Source organism: Nycticebus coucang, chromosome 6 (assembly GCF_027406575.1).
Source record: "Nycticebus coucang isolate mNycCou1 chromosome 6, mNycCou1.pri, whole genome shotgun sequence".
NCBI lineage: Eukaryota > Metazoa > Chordata > Mammalia > Primates > Lorisidae > Nycticebus > Nycticebus coucang.
Window position 1 is genome coordinate 104226766 of NC_069785.1, and position 11028 is coordinate 104237793.

Genomic DNA, 11028 nt, shown 5'->3' on the forward strand with positions numbered 1-11028 from the left:
TTGGAATCATTTCCACTCAGATCTGGAAACAGACAAGGCTGCCCATTGTCTCCATTGCTCTTTAACATTGTAATGGAAGTTTTAGCCACCGCAATTAGGGAAGAAAAGGAGATCAAGGGTATCCACATAGGGTCAGAAGAGATCAAACTTTTGCTCTTCGCAGATGATATGATTCTATATCTGGAAAATACTAGGGACTCTACTACAAAACTCTTAGAAGTGATCAAGGAATACAGCAGCGTATCAGGTTACAAAATCAACATTCATAAATCGGTAGCCTTTATATATACCAACAATAGTCAAGTTGAAAAAACATTTAAGGACTCTATCCCATTCACAGTAGTGCCAAAGAAGATGAAATACTTGGGAGTTTATCTAACAAAGGACGTGAAAGATCTATATAAGGAGAACTATGAAACTCTAAGAAAAGAGATAGCTGAGAATGTTAACAAATGGAAAAATATACCATGCTCATGGTTGGGAAGAATCAACATTGTTAAAATGTCCATACTACCCAAAGCAATATATAATTTCCACACAATCCCCATTAAAGCTCCACTGTCATACTTTAAAGATCTTGAAAAAACAACATTTCATTTTATATGGAATCAGAAAAAAACTCAAATAGCCAAGACATTACTCAAAAATAAAAACAAAGCAGGAGGAATCACGCTACCAGATCTCAGACTTTACTACAAATCGATAGTGATCAAAACAGCATGGTATTGGCACAAAAACAGAGAAGTAGATGTCTGGAACAGAATAGAGAACCAAGAGATGAACCCAGCTAATCACCATTATTTAATCTTTGACAAGCCAATTAAAAACATTCAATGGGGAAAAGATTCCCTATTTAACAAATGGTGCTGGGTGAACTGGCTGGCAACCTGTAGAAGACTGAAACTGGACCCACACCTCTCACCATTAACCAAGATAGACTCTCACTGGATTAAAGTTCTAAACCAAAGACATGAAACTATAAAAATAGTAGAAGAGAGTGCAGGGAAAACCCTTGAAGAAATTGGGTTGGGCGAGTTTTTTATGAGAAGGACCCCCCAGGCAATTGAAGCTGCTTCAAAAATACACTATTGGGAACACGGTAAGTAAAGCAAGCAAACAGCCCTCAGAATGGGAAAAGATATTTGCAGGTTATGTCTCCGACAAAGGTTTAATAACCAGAATCCACAGAGAATTCAAACGCATTAGCAAGAAAAGAACAAGGGATCCCATTGCAGGCTGGGCAAGGGATTTGAAGAGAAACTTCTCTGAAGAAGACAGGTGCACAGCCTTCAGACATATGAAAAAATGCTCATTATCTTTAATCATCAGAAAAATGCCAATCAAAACTACTTTGAGATATCATCTAACTCCAGTGAGACTAGCCTACATCACAAAATCCCAAGACCAGAGATGTTGGCGTGGATGTGAAGAAAAGGGAACACTTTTGCCCTGCTGGTGGGAATGCAAATTAATACATTCCTTTTGGAAAGAGATATGGAGAACACTTAGAGATCTAAAAATAGATGTGCCATTCAATCCTGTAATCCCTCTACTGGGCATATACCCAGAAGACCAAAAATCACATCATAACAAAGATATTTGTACCAGAATGTTTATTGCAGCCCTATTCATAATTGCTAAGTCATGGAAAAAGCCCAAGTGCCCATTGATCCATGAATGGATTAATAAATTGTGGTATATGTACACCATGGAATATTATGCAGCCTTAAAAAAAGATGGAGACTTTACCTCTTTCATGTTTACATGGGTGGAGCTGGAACATATTCTTCTTAGTAAAGTGTCTCAAGAATGGAAGAAACAGTACCCAATGTACTCAGCCCCACTGTGAAACTAATTTAGGGTTTTCACATGAAAGCTATAACCCAGTTACAAGCTAAGAATAGGGAAAAGGGGGAAAGGGAGGGAAGGGAGGGGGGAGGTAGGTGGAGGGAGAGGGATTAATGGGATTACACCTGCGGTGCATCTTACAAGGGTATATGTGAATCCTAGTAAATGTGGAATGTAAAGGTCTTAGCAAAATAACTAAGAAAATGCCATGAAAGCTATGTTAACTAGTGTGATGAAAATGTGTCAAACGGTATATGAACCAAGTGTATGGTGCCCCATGATCATACTAATGTACACAGCTATGATTTAATAAAAAAAAGGAAGAATAAAAATAATAATAATAATAATAATAATAAACCTCAGGTAAGAATTTTTTTTTTTTTTTTTGCAGTTTTTGGCCAGGGCTGGGTTTGAACCCACCACCTCTGGCATATGGGGCTGGTGCCCTACCCTTTTGAGCCACAGGCACCACCCTCAGGTAAGAATATTTTAATTCATAGCACTTAAAAGGCTTTAAAAATAATAGGTTTTGCCTGGACGCTGTGGCTCATACCTGTAATCTCAGCACTCTGGGAGGATGAGATGAGTGGACAGATTGACCTCAGGAGTTCAAGATCAGCCAGAGACAGAATGAGACCCCCTCTCGACAAATGGCCAGGCATTGTGGAGGGCACCTGTAGTCCCAGCTACTTGGGAGGCTGAGGCAAGAGAATCACTTGAGCCCAAGAGTTTTACGTTGCTGTGAGTTATGACACTACTGCACTCTACTGTGAGTGACAAAGGGAGACTGTCTCAAAAAAAAAAAAAAAGAAAGAAAAAGGAAAAAGAAAAACCACAAAGTAGCTGGGACTACAGGCATGTATCCATGGAGACTTTTCACTCTCCAGAAGATGCTCTGGTGAACATATGGCCCCTCTCACCCCCACTAAATTACTCAGTGAACACTCAGCTATTTACATACACTTGGAAAAAGGAATTCCTCCTTGAATTCACAGAGCTTGAGCTAGAACTAAGGACACAGTAATACATGTAAATATGATGAAAGTGTGGTTTGGTAAGTATATTCTTAACTATGACATTTTATAATTAAATATCTGTAACTACTGTATTTTATCTAATCCTGAACAATATGGCCTTCTTGATTCTAGAAATTTTTGATGATGCAGGAACAGTAGAAATGTCCAGGGATGTGTTTCAAATCAAGAATGGAACCTCTGCTTGTTGTCAACAGGTCAGTTTTGTATCTTTTTTATTTCAAATCCTCACTGTGGACTCTATTTGGGGGTACACCATGTCTCTCCTATGACTTATTTTAAGAAACAGAGAATAGAATGTGGGGGATTGGGGTTTAGTTTTTCAGATAATGTATTTCAACTTCAATGACACTTTTGCACACTGAAACCCACTTGCCTGCAGAGCAGCAGTTGGACCTCACAGTGTGGATTGTGCCTTCACTGGGAAGGTTCTGTGATGCCCATCACCGTGGTGACATGAGAGTATATATCTTGGCCCCTCCTGCTGCCACTTGCCATTCAACATGGGAAACCTGAAAAGCCGATTCAAAGGTATGTTCATACTGACCTGTGGGATGCTCTGCTCCTTCACAGTGACTAGAGCATTTCTCACAATATTTTACTTACAAAATTATCCTCAGCATTTTCCCATGGGTGGTTATAGTGTGTTTCTGGTTTTGTTTGATTCCCCAATTTATAGTTGATACTCCTGTCAAGCAGGTTGCCCTAAAGTTTATCTCCTCCTTTCAAAAATAGATTCTTTTTTCTTATATCCTGTGATCCTCAAACATTGCTCAATTAGATGTCCCCTAAACTGGAAAATATGGGAACATCTATTTCCATGTCATTTTAACTTAATTGAGTACCTGCTAAAACCATTCATTTTAAAAATTTGGAGGAAATCCAGAAGGCAGGAGATGACTTTGTGGGTTTTCACATGTTAAACTCTGTGTTTCACACGTCTTTTCTTTTTCCTGAAATGTGTGCTGAGTTCAGTCAACTTTTGCCATGTCATTTCTGTTCATATGTAAATTTAAAAGAACAACAAATCTCAGTGTGTGCTCCCTGGTGTCACTATAAAACAAAACATGTATTGACTTTAATTCTATAGAGGCTGGTCAGATAAGTAGACAAGGAGGCTACTAGTTTATCTCAATAAACTACCAAAGCACCAGCCCAGATGGCTACTCTTCCAGTGAATTCTCCCTACCTGCTTACTCAGGTTTAATGAGTGGTAGGAAAGGTTATTGTTTGTGAAAACATTATGAGGCAGCTTTTCACAATGTCCTACAGTCTGAGCACACTTGGGGGACAAGCAGACACTGGTCATTCAGTGTGGTCACATGAGGGGCAGCTCACAGAGTGACAGTACTGGGGGAGAAAGGCCACAGATGTGATGCCAAGACCCTCAGAGGATTTCCTTCAGAGGAAACAGGGCCACATTAGGGACGGAAGATGTGTAAGGTAGAGGAGAGAGGATGTGTCGTGATCAGGGCAACCTCCTTATCCAGGCATGTCCTCCGGGGCATCAACTTGGATTCCCCTTGAACAATGGGTAGGAATGTTGGAGAAAGAGTCAAGGGAGCTCTTGAATCAGGAGTCCAGGATATGGTGGAGAGGTCCCAGTCATCAGAGGTCTATGCCTCCCATGGAACCATGTACCCTTCCCATGCCAGATCCATCACTCATTCATGATGTGATGCTAAAAGCCACTTAGCTTCCCTCAATGTCACAATCACTCAGTAGAGAACAGGAGGTACAGCACCTCCTCTGCCCGCCCACGGTCTGATGTGGGGATCACAGGTCATAATGCCAGACGTTCCCTGACAGCTGCAGAGCATCATACCCACAGAAGGGATGAGAAATCACCCTCCTGCCCTGCAGTGGTGCAAGCACAGTACCTGGTGTCTGGTTTGTTCCCCCTGCCATTTAGGAAACACGGAAGATGACTAAGGGACCAGTCCTCTTCCTCATGATTCACCTGGATTGAGTCATTTCAGTCTCCTCATGTCATAACAACAAACAGGCCTATTACCATTGTCATATGACAGTGCAGAGAACTGAGGACAGAGGGACCTCATGACCTTCTCAGGTGTGGGTGCCTGTCAATGGGCTTGGACCCCGTCCCTAACTCTGCACCACCAGCGCCCTGCTCTCTGTCTCTCTGCTCTGCTGCCTTTCTGTGTGGTCTCATCTCCATGAAGGCTTGGCCCACACAGGCTCCCTGAACCCCACGATCTCCCTGAAACCCAGCTTTCATCAGATGGCTCTGCTTGGAACTCAGTAAACAATGCAATCAGATGTTCAAACTCAGAATCCAATTTTACTAGTTCTCTCTGGACTTCTGTCAGGAAGATGCTTACAGTCGTCCCTATTGGGAAGGCACTAACCATGTTCTTTGCTGACAGCACTGACCCCCACGCCACCCCCGAGAGCAGAGCATTGTACTGCATCAGTTTTGGTCACCTGAAAAACTTAACGTGACCATGAAGGTTATTTACAATAGTGATTGGGTATTACTTGGTGTCCCACATGTAAGACAAACCTATGAAGAGTGTAAGCTGTCTTTTTCATGCAGCAATAGTTTAATTTTCCTAGTCATAAGTGCTGCTGCAACCACAGAATTCAATATACATTTTCAAGTCAAGATTGGTTCACATTCGATGGCAGACAATAATTGAAGCTCGTGTCTAGATACTACATGGTTATTGACCATTGGCATAAAAACATCTCACTGGACCATGCTTGGTGGGTGAGGCCTGTCATCCTTGCCCTTTGGGAGGCGGAGGCAGGAGGATCACTGGAGCCCAGGACTTTGAGGTTGCAGTGAGCTATGATGACACCACCCACACTCTAGCTTTCAATCCAGGGAGGCAGAGTGAGACCCTGTCCTGCCCTGACCCCTGAAAATATCTGCCTGAAAGAATGGTGCTAAATGATGATTTTTAATAAAGGCATCATCTCATCTAGAAGAGTTTGGGGTTGACATAAAAATGGATCCATGTTCCCCTATCAATCTTTCCTCTCTTCCCCATGTCCTACTTGCAACGATCAATAACATCTTCACTTACTGGGATACATTTGTTACAATTAATCTAAAACTTGACATCTGATTCTCCAAAGTTAATCATTTCCATTCAGGTTCACTCTTTCCACTGGGCATTTCTGTCAGTTGTGACACCTTCAAAGCTGTGTTGCCCATTGTGTCCTCACGCGGTGCCCCCTCCCTGCCCTCAAAGGCCCCTTACCTTACCACTTTATCACATTTGTTGGTCCACAAACCCTGGCAACTATTGAGATTTGCACTGTTTTTAAATTTTCACGTTTCCAGAATGTCATGTAGTTGGAATGATAAATAATGGAGTTGTTCTATTTATTTTATTTTTTTTGAAGGACTGATGAGAGCTTTGTTAGCACCCAGCAGACAGGCCGGTGGGTGGGTTGACAGGCCAATGGTCGGGTGTTCAGGTGGGCAGCAGGGGACAAGTGGGCAGGTGAACATGGCTCAGGCAGGTAGGCAGGTAGCAAGCAGGGAGGATGCAGTTGGGGGCTGCCCTGTGAGGGGTGTGGCATCCCTCTAGCTGCTGCCTGCTGGGGCCTTGGTCTGTGGCTTAGAACTCAGAACTCAGTGTCCACCACGTGGAAAGCTGGCCTGCCTGAGTCAGGCATTGATGAAGACCGAAGGCTGGCCTCCTTTTGTAGCTGAATTTCCTTTAGTGCAAATATGGAAGCAGTGTCAGGAAGTTTGTGGATCCGCTCCCCCAGACTGAAGAAGAATAGATGTTTCATGGCATCCTCTGCAGAGATCCGATTTCAACCCTCAAACTGTAGCAGCTTAGAGAGGAGGTTAGCCCCATTGCTATCAAGTTGGGGTGCAGGGCTCAAAAGGGCCTCAGTTTGGTACTTGGGATAGTTGTATGTCTTAAACTCCTCATTGGATGGCATGCCTGGCCACGTGTCCTCATTTGGGGTTCCTAAGATGCGAAGATGAAGTGCAGCTGTTCTTCCACTGCGAGCCCGTGAAGAGGGGTCGGCCATCTCATAGAAGATGCAGCCCACACCCCACATGTCAATCTGAGTGGAGTAGTCTGTGGACCCAAGCAGGATGTCAGGTGGCCGGTACCACAGTGTCACCACCTCATTAGAGTATGTCTTTGTTGGGATTGACTTGGCCCGGGCCAAGCCAAAGTCAGCTAGCTTGAGCTCTCCCCTCTTGTTGATAAGCAGGTTCTGGGGCTTGAGGTCTCGTGTAGCACCTTCTGCCGGTAGCAGTAGACCAGGCCACGGAGCAGCTGGAACAGGAACAGTTTCACTTTGTGCATGTTGATTACATTCCCACAGTCATCCAGGTACTGCTTCAGGTCCTTGTCCAGGTACTCAAAGACAAGGGTGAGGGATTTCTCCGTGTGGATAATGTCATGTAGCCTAACAATGTTGGCATGTTTGAGGTCCTTGAGCAGAGACACTTCTGGGATGGCGGTGCAGGGCGCCCCCTCTTCGTGTTCAAGTCTGACCTCCTTGAGTGCTACAGGGTTGTCTGTAAGCTTGCTTTTGCCTTTGTATACCGTGGCATAGGTATCGTCGCCCAGTTTGTCCAGCTTGATGTAGGTCTCTAGTTTTCCAAAGCCAATCTCCGACAGGCTGACACGAGGGAGGCGGCGGCTGAGGGGCTTGTCAAAAATGGGACTATTTAGAGTCAGCTTCTCAAGGTAACCCTCAGGCAGCGGATGTCAGCTGGTAGTGACAGGCGCTTGTTAATATCCTCAGCGGAGATCTGGAGTGGGGGATAGTTGCGCATGCGCACCCTCACTGGAGACTGCACCTCATCCTAGGATGTGGCCGAAGCCTGGTCACTCTCCCCATCAGACCAATCTTCAAGGACTGCTGGGACCCGCGCCTGCCGCGAACAGGAGGAGAAGGAGGTCGCGCGGCCTGAGCCTGGGCTGCCGCCCAAGGCGCCGCCGCTCCTGCCCGGTGGCTCTGAGGCTACTCACGCCCCTGCCGGTGGCCATGGATCCAATGAAGAAGAGCAAACTGCAGGTGTCCATGACACTCGGAAGTGGCCAAGGCATAGATAAGACCACAGGTGCCTCTGAGCAGATAGGCCTGGATGAGAGTGGCTGTGGTGGTGGTAGTGCCCTTGGGAAACCTCGATCTATATGCGGCCCACTCAGCTCTCACCAGAGATTGTGCACGAGGACTTGAGAATGGAGTTGTTTTAGACTAACATTTCACTCATCCATATATATTGAATGCTCCTTCATCTCTCTGTCATGGCTTGTGTAGATCTAACATTTCATCTGGCTTTTTATCTCCTTTGTTTCAGCAAAGCAATGTTTCTCCCGCTCCTGCTGCCCTTCAGTCGTCCCACGTCTCCCACCCATCCCTCTCTATCCCCAGCCTGTTCCCCTGACCCCACTCATGCCACCTCCTCGCCTCTGGTGCCCCCTGGACCTATTTAGGTCATCAACTCTTTCTCGAACACGGTCCCTGCCTGCCCCTGCCACTTCATGTGCCCTTTCTCGCCCCCGGTCCCTGCCCACCCTCACTGTTGCAAGGTCCCACCCCAGCCCCCTATTCCTGCCTGGTCACCTCCGTCCACAGTCCACTCCCAGCCCCCTGTTCCTGCCTGGTGCCCTCCCTCCACAGCCCCCTCCCAGCCCCCTGTTCCTGCCTGGTCACGCCCCTCCACAGCCCCCTCCCAGCCCCTTGTTCCTGCCTGGTGCCCTCCCTCCACAGCCCCCTCCCAGCCCCCTGTTCCTGCCTGGTCACCTCCCTCCACAGCCCCCTCCCAGCCCCTTGTTCCTGCCTGGTGCCCTCCCTCCACAGCCCCCTCCCAGCCCCCTGTTCCTGCCTGGTCATCCCCCTCCACAGCCCCCTCCCAGCCCCCTGTTCCTGCCTGGTCACCCCCCTCCACAGCCCCCTCCCAGCCCCCTGTTCCTGCCTGGTCACCTCCCTCCACAGCCCCCTCCCAGCCCCCTGTTCCTGCCTGGTCACCCCCCTCCACAGCCCCCTCCCAGCCCCTTGTTCCTGCCTGGTGCCCTCCCTCCACAGCCCCCTCCCAGCCCCCTGTTCCTGCCTGGTCATCCCCCTCCACAGCCCCCTCCCAGCCCCCTGTTCCTGCCTGGTCACCCCACTCCACAGCCTCCACCCAGCCCCCTGTTCTTAGCAGGCCATGCCCCACCACAGCCCTCTCCAAGTCCCGAGCCCCTGCCCACCTGCAATTGTCTTCGGTCCCTCTTCTGCTGGAGATCCAACAGAATTGCCCCAGAGCGACCAGCCAGGCAACCCTCGCCACCTGCACACTGCCCACTTCGCAGGCTGCGTTGGTGGCGGTAGCCCCGTTACAAGTCCAGGAAGAACCAGGATGTGGGGCCACCAGTCATTGCCTGGAGTGGACTGGCCATGGACTGGAAGCACAGGCAAGCACTTTACTCTGCAGCATGCCTTTTTCTCAGTTGAAGTGAAAGATACCCCTCAACAAAATGGGTCTTTTTCCCTGGGACCCAACATCATGGGTTTCTGTGGCCTCTGATGCTGCTGTGACAAGAGGCCTGTCCCTAGACAAGGTGGACTTCCCCATGAACTTGTGCCTCCTCCTCTGAGGTATTTTTTCTCCTTGGAAGGTGGACTGCAGGCTAGCATCACTACGTTGTTTATGTTATAACCTTGTCAATGGCCTTGTCAATGGCCTGGCCAGCCATTGATAAGGTTATAATACAAATTTTGAGGGGACAGAAACAGTGTGACTATAGGAGATGTAATGGTAGAAAGACTCACCTTCACATTATTTGTTCTCCAGGAATTTGTTTTGGTGTTTCTCTCACCATTAGTGTGAAATTGACTTTTGCTCAGCCCTACAAATGCTATGGAGTCATTTCCATTCTCATTAGCATTTTCTGCGCTGCATATGGAAGAGGGAACGCAGAGCAGTAAAGCAGCGCTGTTGGAAGAGTAAGGACAGGAACTCTAGGAGCAGACGCGGTGGGAGCGTCTTACCAACGTGACAGTGGAGGTGCTGGTGTTTTGTGCACATCAGTTCTCACTTACCATTGATAGGTCCTTGGAAACTGCAACTTTAAGCGAAATGACATTCTCTATTCCATAGAAATTTAGCACTTTTTTTCAATTCACCTATGGTAAAATTGCTTTCCTCAATAAGTACATCATTTTGCTTGAAGTCACAGTTGCTTTGAACGTATCAATGACATTAAATGAGGACTTACTACATGTGTGTATATATGCGTAGAAGAATTTAATATATATGCATACACATTATATTTGTTATTTGGCTTAAATAATGCTGATGCAGTGTACATGTGTGTGTGTGCGCATGCCTGCATACACTGAGTATGTACACTGACACATTATATCGGGTGTCCATAAAGTTTGGCTGTAATTGCACACAAAATTTATAGACACCCTGTATACTGAGGCATCATATGAATAAATACCTACATAATGCTAAAACTGTATATTTTTAAAACAATGTTATTGAATATTTATTTAAACAAGTGAAATAAACATCTATGATAAAAAAGACTTTAAATTTGAAATAGAAAAATAAAAATTAATACATTAGGAAAATTCTATTTGATGACTATTTTCACGTGTGGGTAATAATTTTAAAATGACACATTTTGTGTCAAAATATACATACCATTTATGGTCTTAATTTCCATCGTAATGTATGGAAAAGAATTCAAACTTGAATCCCTTAATTAAAAGCCATATTTTTTATATTCTTTTTTATTTCATAATTAAAAATAGCTGGTTTTAAATTTCATAAGTCCCTAACCCCAAATAATACTTAAAAAATAAATTTTCTATTTCATGCAATCACACACTGGATATTTATAGAAATATAAAATTCTTTTTTTGGAACTGAAAATTCCATTAATGAAATCAAATACATTGTGCAAGTGGGATAAAAATGTACATACCACATCCAGCCTTCCCTGTGCAGCTGTATTTTTAATCATTTCTATCACATGGGAAGAGTTAATCATGGGGAGAAAAAAGCCTTATGGTAGTGACAATTTTGACTATAAAAGAACACTGATAACGTCTGTTGATGTTTTCAGATATACAACTATTTTCACCTTTAGTACAACAATGAACTTATTTTTCATTTATGCTACCATCTAAAACTGCATATTTTTACAAA

General features: G+C 45.3%; 1 pseudogene; it reads right to left on the reverse strand.

Annotated features, from left to right (window-relative positions):
• Nucleotides 1-6312: 6312 nt before the first annotated feature.
• Nucleotides 6313-7873, reverse strand: LOC128588818 (cyclin-dependent kinase 16-like; annotated as a pseudogene).
• Between the last annotated feature and the right edge of the window lie 3155 nt (nt 7874-11028).